Source organism: Callospermophilus lateralis, unplaced genomic scaffold (genome assembly GCF_048772815.1).
Source record: "Callospermophilus lateralis isolate mCalLat2 unplaced genomic scaffold, mCalLat2.hap1 Scaffold_84, whole genome shotgun sequence".
NCBI classification, from domain to species: domain Eukaryota; kingdom Metazoa; phylum Chordata; class Mammalia; order Rodentia; family Sciuridae; genus Callospermophilus; species Callospermophilus lateralis.
Window position 1 is genome coordinate 6,706,726 of NW_027516477.1, and position 13,420 is coordinate 6,720,145.

The following is a 13,420-nucleotide window of genomic DNA, read 5'->3' on the forward strand; positions in this document are numbered from 1 at the left end:
GAACTGCCCTAGGCAGGAATACCACAGATTGTCTCTGTTCTTACACAAAGTTCAGCAGTTTTCAGTTTTGGGTTGATTTCCAGAGCCTGTAATGGCAGATTTTGATAATTTTATCCAGTTTTATAGGGTTTCATTTTGGGGGGCAGGGTATGCCAACCTACTCACTCTGCCAAGCCAGAAATCCCACCTCAGTAGATTTATTTTAAAATGCAATCTTTGTTGAATTTATCTAGTTCTAATGGATATTTAGATTCTGTTTAATTTTTCTATGTATATAGTTATCAGTTGATTATAATGTATTGTTGTTTTTGAGTTTGGGAGCCTTGGGTGAGAGTCGTTTGTTTTTTGCATTTTTAAGGAAGAGCATGTGATTTTTATTTTTCATAATATATCAGAATATTTCATTCTAGAATAAATCTTACTAAACAATGATGTACTTGTAAAATTCATTCTTCAGCCAGGCATAGTGGCATACACCTGTAATCCCAGCAACTTGGGAGGCTGAGACAGGAAGATCACAAGTTCAAGGCCAGCCTTAGCAACTTAGTGAGACCCTTTCTCTAAACAAACAAACAAATAAATAAAAAGGATTGGGGCAGTGGGGTTGTGTGCTTTCTAATGTGTGAGGCACTGGGTTCGACCCTCAGCACCACATATAAATAAATAAAATAAAGGTCCAACAACAACTAAAAAGAAAAAGAAAAAAATGGAATGGGGATGTGGCATAGTAGTAAAGTGCCTCTAAATTAGGTATCAGTACTGAAAAATAAATAAGTAAAATAAAATTCACTTTTCAGGGACTGGGGTTATAGTTCAGTGGTAGAGCACTTACCTGGCACAAGTGAGGCTCTGAGTTCAATCCCCAGCACCACAAAAATTAATTAATTAATTAATTTGAGCCACTTTTTTATTTTTATATCTACCTTCATAAGTAGAATTCATCTTTAATTTTCCTTGCCTACTTTATATTGTTCCAAAATCATGCAAATCCCCCAAATGAGTGGAGTCACTTTCTGTTTTCTGGAATCATTTTTTATAAGCTTAGGATGATCTGCTTGGTTCATGAACTTTTGGTTGAACATCTCCAAAAGTATCTTGAGCTCAGTGTCTTGGGAAGTGTGACTACAACGATGTGTGTTATTTAAGATTCTGTCTTCTGATTCACTTTCTTCTCAGCTAAGCTTTTTTTTTTTAATATATTTTTTTAGTTGTGTATGGACTCAATGCCTTTATTTGTTTTTTTTTAATGTTTTTAGTTGTAAATGGACATAATACCCACCTTCCTTCCTTTCTTCCTTTTGTGTTGAGAATCGAACCCAGGTCCTCACATGTGCTAAGCAAGTGCTCTACCACAAGCTACAACCCTAGCCCACCTTTATTTGTTTTTATGTGGTGCTGGGATCAAACCCAGTGCCTCACTCTTGCAAGGCAAGTGCTCTACCACTGAGCCAGCCCCTTAGCTAGGCTTTATGAAGTTGGTTGTGATTGCTTTAATAATCTGGCTTCCACTCCCAGTGTACCAATAAAACTGTTCTCACGGTGTCAGAAATAATGGCATTATTACCTTTTACAGTTATTATTCTTCACAGCAGCATTTGGTAATTAGCCACTCTCTTTTTCTCAAACCTTACCTTTTCTTGGGTTTGATAAAACTTAACTGGCTGCTTCCATTTTAACTATTCTTTCTCACTTACTAGGATAACTACAATAAAAATAAAGCAAATAGCATATCATATAGCATACTATTGTATAGCAAAAAATAATAATAAAGTATCATTTGATTTTCTTTAATTTTTTAAAAAGGTGTATTTTTCATTTGATATATTTTTCACTTGGTTACTAACGTAACAAAAGAAAATTTGCAGAGTACAGGAAATAACCCCACTGCACAGTAGTAAATGATTCTCTCACCTTGGCATGTTCTTTCTTGTCTTTTGTTCAGTCCCTAGGATTTAAAAAAAAAAAAAACAAGTGTGTGTGTGACAATTTGTGAATGAACATGGGCTATTATTAACATTTTAAAGATTTAATTTTTGCTTATTTATAAGTTAAACATTTTTATTTAGTAATGATACTAAGCAAACTGACATTTAAAGTCATTTTTAAGTTGTTGGGTTTTTTTGTGTGTGTGTGTGTATGTGTGTGTTTGTGTGTGTGTGTGGTGCTGGGGATTGAACCCAGGGTGTTGTGCACACAAGGAACGCACTCTACCAACTGAGCTATATCCGCAGCCCTCTAAAGTCATTTTTAAATACTTATATTCTCTTAGATACTATTTTAGACATGGATGATACAGTGACTATTAGCAAATAAAATGATATTTTGTATAACTGCATTTTATAAACAACATGTTTCTGATCAAAGTGGTTTATCAACAGGAATATCAATATGCTTTATGAAAGATCTTTTTAGTATTAACAGTGTGGTGCATTTTCTGATAAGCATAAACAAACACAAAGGACCATTTAAATATTATTGGAGTGGTTGGAGATGTGGCTTAGTATTAAAGTGCTTGCCTAGCATGTATGAGGCCCTGGGTTCGATCCCCTGTACCATGAATAAATAAATATTGTTCCAAGATTTCAGTCTTTGAAATCTTAAATAGTAATGAGTTAAAAAGGCTAATACTTGGGCTGGGGATATAGCTCAAGCCGTAGGGTGCTCGCCTGGCCTGCACGGGGCGCTGGGTTTGATCCTCAGCACCACATAAAAATAAAATAAAGATATTGTGTCCACGGAAAAACTAAAAAAATATATATTAAAAAATTCTCTCTCATTCTCTCTCTCTCTCTCTCTCTCTCTCTCTCTCTCTCTCTCTCTCTCTTGAAAAACAAAAGGCTAATACTAATGGCAAAGCAGTTTCCTACTTAGTTAGGGCTGAAACTTATTTCCCTTGCTTTTGTGAAATTCGAGCCCAAGAATCATCTACGTGAGGCCATAAATGCCTTTTCACTTTCTACATGAGGCTGTTATGTTGTCACACTAGGAGCTCCTGCCAGAGGGGCTGTGTAAGCAGGGCACAGATGTGCTCAGAGAAGCCCCCTGGAACTTTACTACTTGCTTATAGAAAGAACCACCAGCCTGCTTCATAGATTTCCTAAAGGTCAGGGAAATTTCTCTAAGAGATCAAAATCTAACAGAGAAACTGAAAAGATTTTTACCAATTAGGCAATTTTTAACATCTAAATAAACTTCCATAATTCTTTTAGCAAAATTAAGTTAGAATTGTAGATACCTTAAACTTTGGAATAAGGAATTGAACTTTTTTTGTTTTAGAATTTTAAGCCCATTCCTTAGAAAGTATTGAGACACACAGTCTATGGAAGCATCAGTCTTACTAATTGGAAAAATAAAATGTTTAGTTGTGATTTTCTTTTTTTTTTTTTTTTTTAGGGAGGAATTACTGTCATTGGTGCTGAGAAATGGATCCTGTGTTTCTTGACCTTCTTTCATAAATGTCCTTAGCTAATGATTTTTTCTGTGATCCAAATACTGTTTCGCAAGCAGAGTTTTTTTACTGGAATTGACTTTAGTATAGACATGTTAACGTTTATAATAAAGAAAACCAAATTCTTTTTTTTAATAGATTCTGAACTTGAAAGATTTGGTATTCTAAATAACTAAATATCAAAAAAGTAAAATTTAAATTTTAAAATACCCTACATTACATATTTAGTAACTCAGACACCACTCCTCCCCTCCCTACCCCGCATAACCAAGGATTGAATCCAGGCTCACTTAACCATTGAGCCACATCCCCAGCCTTTTTTTTATATTTTAGAGATAGGGTCTCACTGAGCTGCTTAGGGCCTTGCTAAGTTGCTGAGGATGGCTTTGAACTAACTATCCTGCCTCAGCTTCCTGAGCCATGGGGATTACAGGCATGTGCCATTGCGCATAGCCTATATTATTCTTTAATTGTTTCACATGTTTTATGTTTTGTATTTCCCATAGTGCCTTGCAAGACACAAATTGAGAAGCCCTATCTGAAATGCTTGGGACTATTTTAGATTTTGCAGTTTTTCAGATTTGGGGAATATTTGCATAGATTTTCCCAATTGAGCATCCCTAATCTGGAAATCTGAATTGTTCCCCCAAATCCACAATTTTTTAGTATCGTGGCATTAAAAACATTTCAGATTTCATAGTATTTTGGATTTGGGAGTTTTAGATTAGGGATGCTCAACCTGTATTGAGTGCACTCAGGGATCATTTTCTCCAGAAAATCTTCCTTAAATATTAATATTTGTCCAGATGCCTCTCTTCTGTCACCGCTGGTAGTTAAAATTATCCTATTACATGCTTGTTTTTAATACTTGGAGCATTTCTCATGGTTATTTATTTAAAAACAAATACAAATTCAGTTTCAACATAGTTCTTGACACACAGTTAAGATCTCAAGAAATATTTTATTGAATTGAATTGCTGGGTATAATTACTTAAATATTGTGTTTATCACAGGTTCTTTTATATCATAGTATCCCAAAATTGCACAGATTTGGCAGATGCAAAGAAATTTAGCTGTCACGTGTACAGCATCTGCCTAATATTGTTTCTGTTAGATGGAGGCTGTTGTGGGTCTAAAAAGAATCAGACCACCAACCAGCAATTGTTGTTTCATAAGAGAACAGTTGAAGCATATAAGAGGATAGGTTTGTTTCCTTTAATGGTTCCACATGTCCAAGAAACGTATATTAACTCTTCTCTAGAATTTCAATGTAAAGAACATTTAGAGGGCTGGGGATGTGGCACAGTGGTAGAGCACTCGCCTAGCACTTACGAAGCCCTGGGTTCAATCCTCAGCACCACATAAAAATAAATAAAGGTATTGTGTCCAACTATAATTAAATAATAAATTTTTTTAAAGGAACATTTAGATCAGCATCAGTGATATTGCCTCATGAACGAGACTTGATATTCTTCATGCTAAGTACTTTCTGGAGTTTCAGTACTTCATCATCAAAAATACACAGAAAGGATGCCATGTAAATAATACAGTCAAAAGATAGATATGAGAAAATTCTATGACTAAATTGGAATGTCAAGAATAGTTCTGTTTGCATCAGTTCTACCTATTGTCTTATCTTTACATTTCTCTGGTTCAGACACCTGAAGACCTGAACTTATGTCAGTTTCTCTGTATGAGGTCTTTTTGCCCTCCAGGTCTGTTTGCTCCAGCTCCACATATGTGCACATATCCTCACTACCTATGGGTCATCAGGACCACTGCTAAAGAAGTGAATTTCTTTGCTGCTGGGGTGGTGCAGTTGATGAGCTGCCATTTTAATGTTTCATTTTTAACAACAACAACAAAAAAGATATATGAGACATGTAGAGAAACAGGATGTATGGCCCATATGGAGGATAAAAAAGGAGTCAACAGAAACTGTCCCTGCAGAAGTTACGGGGGACTTATTAGTTTAAAGATTTAAAAGCACCTATTTTTATTATAGCCAAATAGCTAATGGAAACCATGTCTAAAGAAGTAAAGGAAATTATAAAAATGAATCTCACCAAACATAAAATGTCAACAGAGATACAAATTTTAAAAGGGAACCAAATAGAAATTCTGAAGTTAAAAAGTACAATCACTGAGATGGGGGTGTAGCTTATTGGTAGTGCTTGCCTAGCATTTGTAAGGCCCTGAGTTTGACTCCCAGCATCACACACTCACATACAAAAGTATAATAACTGAAATAAAATATTCTGAATGTTTTTGACAACAAAATTGAGCTGGCAGAAGAAAGAATCTGCGAACTTAAAGGCAAGAATAATGAGGTTATCTAGACCAAGAAAGAGTGGATAATGTAATGTCTGCTTTAAAAGAAAATGCGTGAGTTAGGCGCAGTGGCACACGCCTGTTATCCCAGTGTCTCAGAAGTCTGAGGCAAGAGGATTTTGAGTTCAAAGCCAGCCTCAGCAACTTGGCAAGGCCCTAAGCAACTCAGCGAGACCCTGTTTCTACATAAAATATAAAAAGGGCTGGGGATGTGGTTCAGTGGTTGAGTGCCCCTAGGCTCAGTCCCCAGGACAATGCATGAAACAATAATTATTAAACATTTTTGATGGACTTATAATGTATAAAGATATATTTCTATGACAATAAATAGCACCAAGAAGGGAGGGAATAGAGTCGTATGGGAGCAGAGTTGTTGTATGGGATTTAAATTAAGTGTGTATTAATCCAAACCAGATTGTTTTAAGTGAAGATGTTAATTATAATCCCTGTCAACCACTACAAATACAGCTCCACAATTATAGTAAAAGAAATAAGAGAATTAAAATACAGCATAGAAAATACCTATTTAAAAGACTTAATTAGAAGATACTGTTATTATCTCTTTATTTTATAGATAAGGAAATAAACTTAGAAGTTATACTATTCAAGTACACAGTAGACTCAAACCAAACCTGTCACCAAAATTCCTCACAGTCTTTTTTTTTTCTTTTAGTCGTCAATAGACCTTTACTTTATTTATTTTTATGTGGTACTGAGAATTGAACCCAATGTCTCATACATGCTAGGCAAGCACTCTACCACTGAGCCACAACCCCAGCCCCCAATCTTACATAGTTTTATAGGAAAATTGGTAAAATTCTCTGGTAGAAATGGTTAAGTTTTATTATTCCATCGGTTCAGGTGTGTAAAGCTCAAGGTTAAAAGTCTTTGTAGAGGGGCTGGAGTTGTGGCTCAGGGGTAGAGTGCTCGCCTAGCACGTGCGAGGCCCTGGGTTTGGTCCTCAGCACCACATAAAAATAAAATAAAGGTCCTTGGCCCATTTTTTTTAAAGAGTCTTTGTAGAGTGATACTGCTAGTAGGAGCTGGACTGGGATTTGAATGCAGGTGTGCGTGGTTCAGGTTTCCTCTTGGATGTGCCGCACTGGGGTTGCTGCCTCAGCATCATGTGGTTGTAGCACATTCAGACTGCCTGGCCATGAGCAGTACAGCAGATCTTTTGGCATCTGACTTCACTTGTGTGCCAGTAGACAACACAGACTTTAGAAAAGCAGTTTTGAATTTTTTCTTTGTTGACTTTGTAAGTCACAGACAGAGACTTTCCTATTTCCTTCCTCTTTCACAGAACTCTTATGTAGCTCAGAGATCTAAAACAAAACAACCAAGTATAAAATTAGGTGATGTGTTTTTAATTTTACTTTATATCAATTGACAAATTCAGCCACATGTTCAGATATTTACAGTAATGCAAAGCAGCCGTACTTGCTTTGATTTCTTTTGTTGTTATTATTATTGTTGTTTTAATCTGTAAGAAGCTACTTTCTCTGCAGGTACAGCTTGGGATCTTCTGAGAAAGATAAACAAAAGCATACAGACAATCAGTGTTTGCTTCCAACATCAGCAAAGGAGAACTGTAGAATTTCAAGACAGCTCACATTTATCATTTTGATATTTATTTCCTTGACTTTTACCAAAGACTATTTTAGAAATACTCATGGCTCTCAGAAAAGAAGTTTGTTTTTCTAGGCTGCATTAAGGAAATTCAGGAGATTTTAGCATAATGCTGACTAAAGACTTTATGACCTTTCTGAATTGAAAATAAGGAGGCCACTGTTCTCACATTAGGGGAAATTGCATCAAATGCTTAGAAAAAAAATTTCTCCAAATTTCTAACTCGTCATATTTTTTCTCTTCAAATAAGTTCCAGGGAATTTATACTTTCCTGTAAATTAAATGTTCAGTGAAACATCTTAGAATTCTAAGTTTTTCATTTGTCTTTAGACTATTTCCAATTTTTCTTACTATTTTGCATATTTACCATTATGGGTTTTGGTTCTAAACTCAACTGATTTTAGAAATAAAGCAGATAGAATGAGTAGAGGGTAGAGTTAAGGTGAATGGATAACAGGTGATGTGCAGCTAGCTAACTGAAAAGAGCATGGCTACTGAAGGCATTCAAATTCAGGTGTTTTGTTTTTCAAAAACACCATTGGACCATTAAAATATATTGCTGTTTACGGGTCCCATTGTTTCTCAGCCTAAATATTACAGAATTCTCCTTTTTTAAGAATTTGTATTAGGTAGTCAGTCACATGTTTGGCATTTTTTGTTTGTTTGTTTTGTACTAGGGATTGAACCCAGGGATGCTTAACCACTGTGCCACATCTCTGGTCCTTTTTTTAAAAAAAAATATTTATTTATTTTTTGAAACAAGGTCTTACTAAGTTACTGAGTAGCTTACTAAGTTGCTGAGGCTGGCTTTGAAGTTGTGGTCCTCTAGCCTTAGCCTCTTGAGCCAATGGAATTACAGATGTGCACCACTGTACCCAGTTTGACTGTTTTTTAAAATGTACATTTGGTTAAGTTACCTACCAAATTTTTCATATGGAAAACAACCAAGGAACTGATATTGTCAGGTTAGTTCAGTATTTGTATAAACCTTGAAAGAATGCTTTCAATTTCTGAGCATTTTTAAAAAGTTTTATGACTCTTTACACAGGTCTCTTTGAACTAAAATTTGTGCACATCTGCTCAATTTGAAATTGAACAAGTGTACTTTGAGAACATTCTTATGTCTTAGTTAAATGTTTAAATGCTAGACAAGACACAGATGCATCTTTACTATGCATGTCCTTATCAAACTTTTATAGTTGTGATACTTTTACATTTAGCATAAGCTTTAAATAGTTATTCCTTCAAATTTATAAGAATAGATGCAGCTTTTGGATTACATTTTATTCATCTCTGACATAAAAAGTTGTTGCCTTAAGGTATTAGATCCACTTAGATAAAGGAATATTGAAAAGCAAACTATTAATTTTATTTGCAATTATCTATGTGAATCAAGGGTTGTTGATTTTTTTTCCTTTTAATACAACCAAAACATACAATTTAGATATGGTTGATATAAGCTACAGTTGTCATTCATTCATCTTTAGTGAGGATTCTTTTGATTGCAGGTAACAAAGACTCAACTCAAAGTAGCTTTAAAAATGGGAATGTGTTGGCTACTGTAAACAAATCACAGAAGAGCTTGCTTTAGGAACTACCCTATTCCAGGACACTGCCCAGATCTCTCTCTCTAGTCCCCCTTGCCATCTTTACTCTCAGATTTCTCATCACAGCTTTTCTTTATGAGTTGTTTTAATTCTCTCCTACACAAATATGAATAAATATCTACAAGGTGAGAATAGTCATGTGGTGTGAAAGATAGGCCATTTTGGACTTGTTGCGGCTTCTATCCCAGGATGCTCTAATTTAGATCAAGTGCCTGCCTGTGCCCAGTAACTGCAGGCAGAGAGCAGGGATATTAAGTTCTGCCTTGCATTACCAGCTTGGTCTTAGGAGCTTGCCCCTATGCTCAGGGAAGCAGAATCTGTTCTGGGAAGAAGGAAGCATGCAAAGTCATGTATCATGCCATGGGATTCTACATCAGATGCTATACTATAAAGTTTTGAAAACACTACATTAGACAGAATTTTGTGAGGTCAGTTACTTATGTGTCTTTTCCAAAATTTTGCTAATTATAACATCATTAGGCTTAAATTTTTAGTTATGAGGTTCTGTGTGGGTGCATTCTTCTTCAATCCTGTGAATTTTGATCCATGTGTTATTTGTAAAACAAATATTTATTGAGCACTACTAATATGTCAATCTCCATAATTAGCACAGAAGATGTAGTGATGAACAGACAGGCATGATCTCTCTTCCATGTAGATCCCAAGGAAAGACAGACAAATATTATAAGCATGAGGTAACATGTTATGAAGCAGAAAGAGAAATACCTTCAGGAAAAAAAAAAAAAGCTAAGAAAGAGAAGAGAGATATCCAGAGTAGATAATGATCAAGTGAAGTTCTTCAAGATGAATAAGAGTGAGCCAGAAAGGGAGGGCTGAGGGTAATCAAGGCAGAGGAAAGCTTGTGTGAAAGCTCAGGGAGTATTGGTGGAGCTGAAAGATGTGTGTTGTACAGAAAGTGTAATGAGGAAAAGAATAAGAGAGTAATTAAGTGAGGAAGCAAAAGACATAAACCAAGTCAAATCATGTAGTCCATGATAAAGAATTTTTTAAAAGCATCCTAAATGTGATAGGTGGCGAGTGGACAGTGTTGAGCAGTCAAGTAAAATAAGTAGTTTCAAAACATCCTCCTGATTTTAGTGTGCAAGTGGGTTAGTGAGAAGGAACAGCTGTGTGCAGGGCCACAGGAGATTGTTACAGTGGTATAAATGAGAAGTAAGAAAAGGACTTTGAGGACTGCGGGGTTAGCTCAGTAGTAGAGTACAGGCTTTGGAAAGTATGAAATCCTATGTTTGATTTCTAGGCACTGCAGAAACAAACAAAAAACTTTTTTTTTTTAATTTCCAGTTTCTTATCACTTGGACCCATAGAGCTAGCACAAGACCTAGGCATAGTTGGTACTCAGTATTAAGGTCACAAGAACTATGTGTGTGTGTGTGTGTGTGCGTGTGTGTGTGTGTTTCACCTTAAAATGCATGTCACTCTTTTAAAAACTCATAATGCTTGTTTTATCATTTGCTGTATGTTAAAAAAAAAAAAAAGACTTCAGTGGTTCCTGCAAACACTTTATCGCTACCCACTACCAGCATTTCTAAGCCAAAACCTTTATGTCAGAAGTTAAATGTTTCCATTTTTTTTAAAAAAAGTTTATAAAAAGCATGTCTTAAGGTAGGGATTTTATTCCAATTTAACACCAGCAGTTTCTGGTCATATTACATAACAACATGGATATTGTATTAAAGATATCTGTGCTGCTTGTATTTCAAGTGCTTGATGGTGCCATCTAGTGGTCTGATCACTTCAAAAGGTGAATATTTGCTATTTGGGGACAGAATTTTTTTTAAAAAATCAATTTTATAAAAAAAAGGTTAATGCAATAGACAAACATAAGATACCAATGGAATTTAATATAAAACCTTTGTTGAGTATTCTTATATGTATCACCAAAATACCTTCAGGAAAAAAAATAGCTAAGCAAGAATGTATCAAAATTTAAAGCCTTCATTTATCAAAAGTCACCAATCAAGAAAGTGAAAAGACAGCTTACAGAATGGGAGAAAATATTTGAAAATTACATATCTTGCAAGAGTCTAGTATCCAAAATATGTAAAGAATGCTTAAAATTCAACATCAAAAAGACAACCCAATTAAAAAATGAGTCAAGGACTTGAATAGACATTTCTCCAAAAGACATATATATGGCCAATAAGCACATCATTGCATTAGAGAAATACAAACCAAAGCCATAGTGAGATACCATTTCCCAACCACTAGAATGGTTTTCATAATTTTAAAAAACAAAATACCAAAACCAAAAAATAACAACTGTTGGCAAGAATTTGGAGAAATGGGAATCCTCATGGACTGGTGGACAGGTGTAGCCACTGTGAAAAATTGTTTTAACAGTTTCTCAAACAGAAAAATAGAGGATTACCCTGTAACCCAGCAATTCCATTCCTAGGTATATTCCTGGGAGAAATGGTGTCAGAGTTAAATGGAGAGACGAATCTCCAAAAGAAAAAAATAAGGTTTTATTTAGGAGTAATAAAAAAATAAGATTGCAGTCCAGGATACCTGTACACAGGCCAGGATGGCCTTTGATATGTCCGGAAAACAAAGGAAAGGTTAGTGGTTTCATTGGACAGAGGAAATCTATGAAAATGCAGATTTAATGGAGGCGATTTCGCTGGATTAGCCTGCCAGGGAAGTTCCTGGAACAGTCATTAGAAACCTAAGTGTTTCCCATGACCTCTGGACTCTGTTTTAGATATGAATGACAAGAACATTTTCATTTGTGTGCTCAATCTTCATATAGGTGTTCAAACAAATGTTCATAGAAGCATTATTCATAATAGTGGAAAGGGAATGAATTTTTATCAACTGAAGAAATGGCTAAACAAAAGAGTACATCCATATGGTGGAGTATTATTTAGCTGTAAAAAGAAATGAAATATTATTACATTGATGGACCTTGAAACATTATGCCAAGTAACAGGATCCAGGCCAAATATTATATGATTTCATTTATGTGAACTGTCCAAAATAGTCATAGAGATAGAAAACAAAACAGAATCTGAGTCATTTTTTAAAAATACTTTTATTGTTTTTTCTCTGACCTTCCTTTGGTAAGTATATGCTAACTAAAATGGAGGAGATTTTTTATTGAGTAACTGTTCCAAGAGTTGTGCCTGGATTCTTTGCTTTTATTATTGTATTAAATGTCTGTGCCTCCTCTGACATAAAGTATCTAGAGAAATTGTAACAAGCAGATGAGTAAAGATCAGAAACCAGAAGTTTTTGTCTCCATGTCATGTTCTGTTTCACTTTCAGCTTTACCAGTGTTGAAATTTACCTTTTTAAAAATATCTTTTTTTAGTTGCAGATGGACACAATACATTTATTTATTTATTGAATGTGGTGCTGTGGAGCCACAAAACTAGCCCCTGGATTTTACCTTTTGTAGTTGCTTTTTTATTAGAGAGATTCAGCATTTCTCAAGTGATTGTTAACTGTTTATATTATTCTTACTCAACAGTCTATATCCTGTGCATTTATTATTAATAGATTTCAAACTGAACTTTCATACTTTTCTTGTGGACATAGAGGTATTATGTGTCAACTTTATCACAACTTTTTTTTTTGCTTTTATTTGCACCTCTATTCTAGGCTCTCGATGGCAATGTGTATGATCACCTCAAGGATTATTTAATAGCCTTCAGCCGGACTGAGTTAGAAACATGCCAAACTGTGCAGAACACATTCCAGTTTTTGTTAGAGAACTCCAGCAAGGTAAAGTACCTTCACTGCAGTGGGTGGTGTTAACCATTTCAGAATTCAACGTGTTTTTGCTACAAACAAAACAAAGAAACTAATGTAATACTAGAAGAATGCTTAAAGGACAACTGTCTGGAGACAGCATCCTTCTAACTCATCCACAGGGGAACAGAAACATCCTCCTACTTCAGATTGAATACTACAGTATCATGGTTTTTGACATATGCTGTCATTCTTCAACACTAGTCTTTTCATTTAAAATTACTGATCTGTCAACTTTGCTCACATGTCCCAATGTGTGTAGAAAAAATATATGTAATTTCTTTTCTTTAGGTTCTAATAGAGTAAATTTTTTTGTAGTGGAACTATTCTTTTGAAAGATTAATTATTCTTGTGATTAGTAAATGTTATATTCTTCCTAATAAATGAAATACATAGTAAATGTTTCCTGACTGAGTGCATACATTTATAAAAATGTATGTGTTTTGTAGCTGCTGCTCTAAAAGATCCTGTTCAATTCTCTTTTTTTGGCAGGGGAAGTGGGAACTGACTATATCTTTTAGAAACCATTTGTAAAGGGATCAGAGTATCCATCTTTGCATGACAGTATCCAAAGACGGGAAAGAAAAGGGGCACAAACTTTTTATCCTCCTTATGTATATATTCTTTTCAA

General features: G+C 35.0%; 1 pseudogene; it reads left to right on the plus strand.

The window, feature by feature from the left end:
* Positions 1 to 13,420, plus strand: part of LOC143641094 (F-BAR and double SH3 domains protein 2-like) — a 130,853-nt pseudogene that overhangs the window by 38,135 nt on the left and 79,298 nt on the right.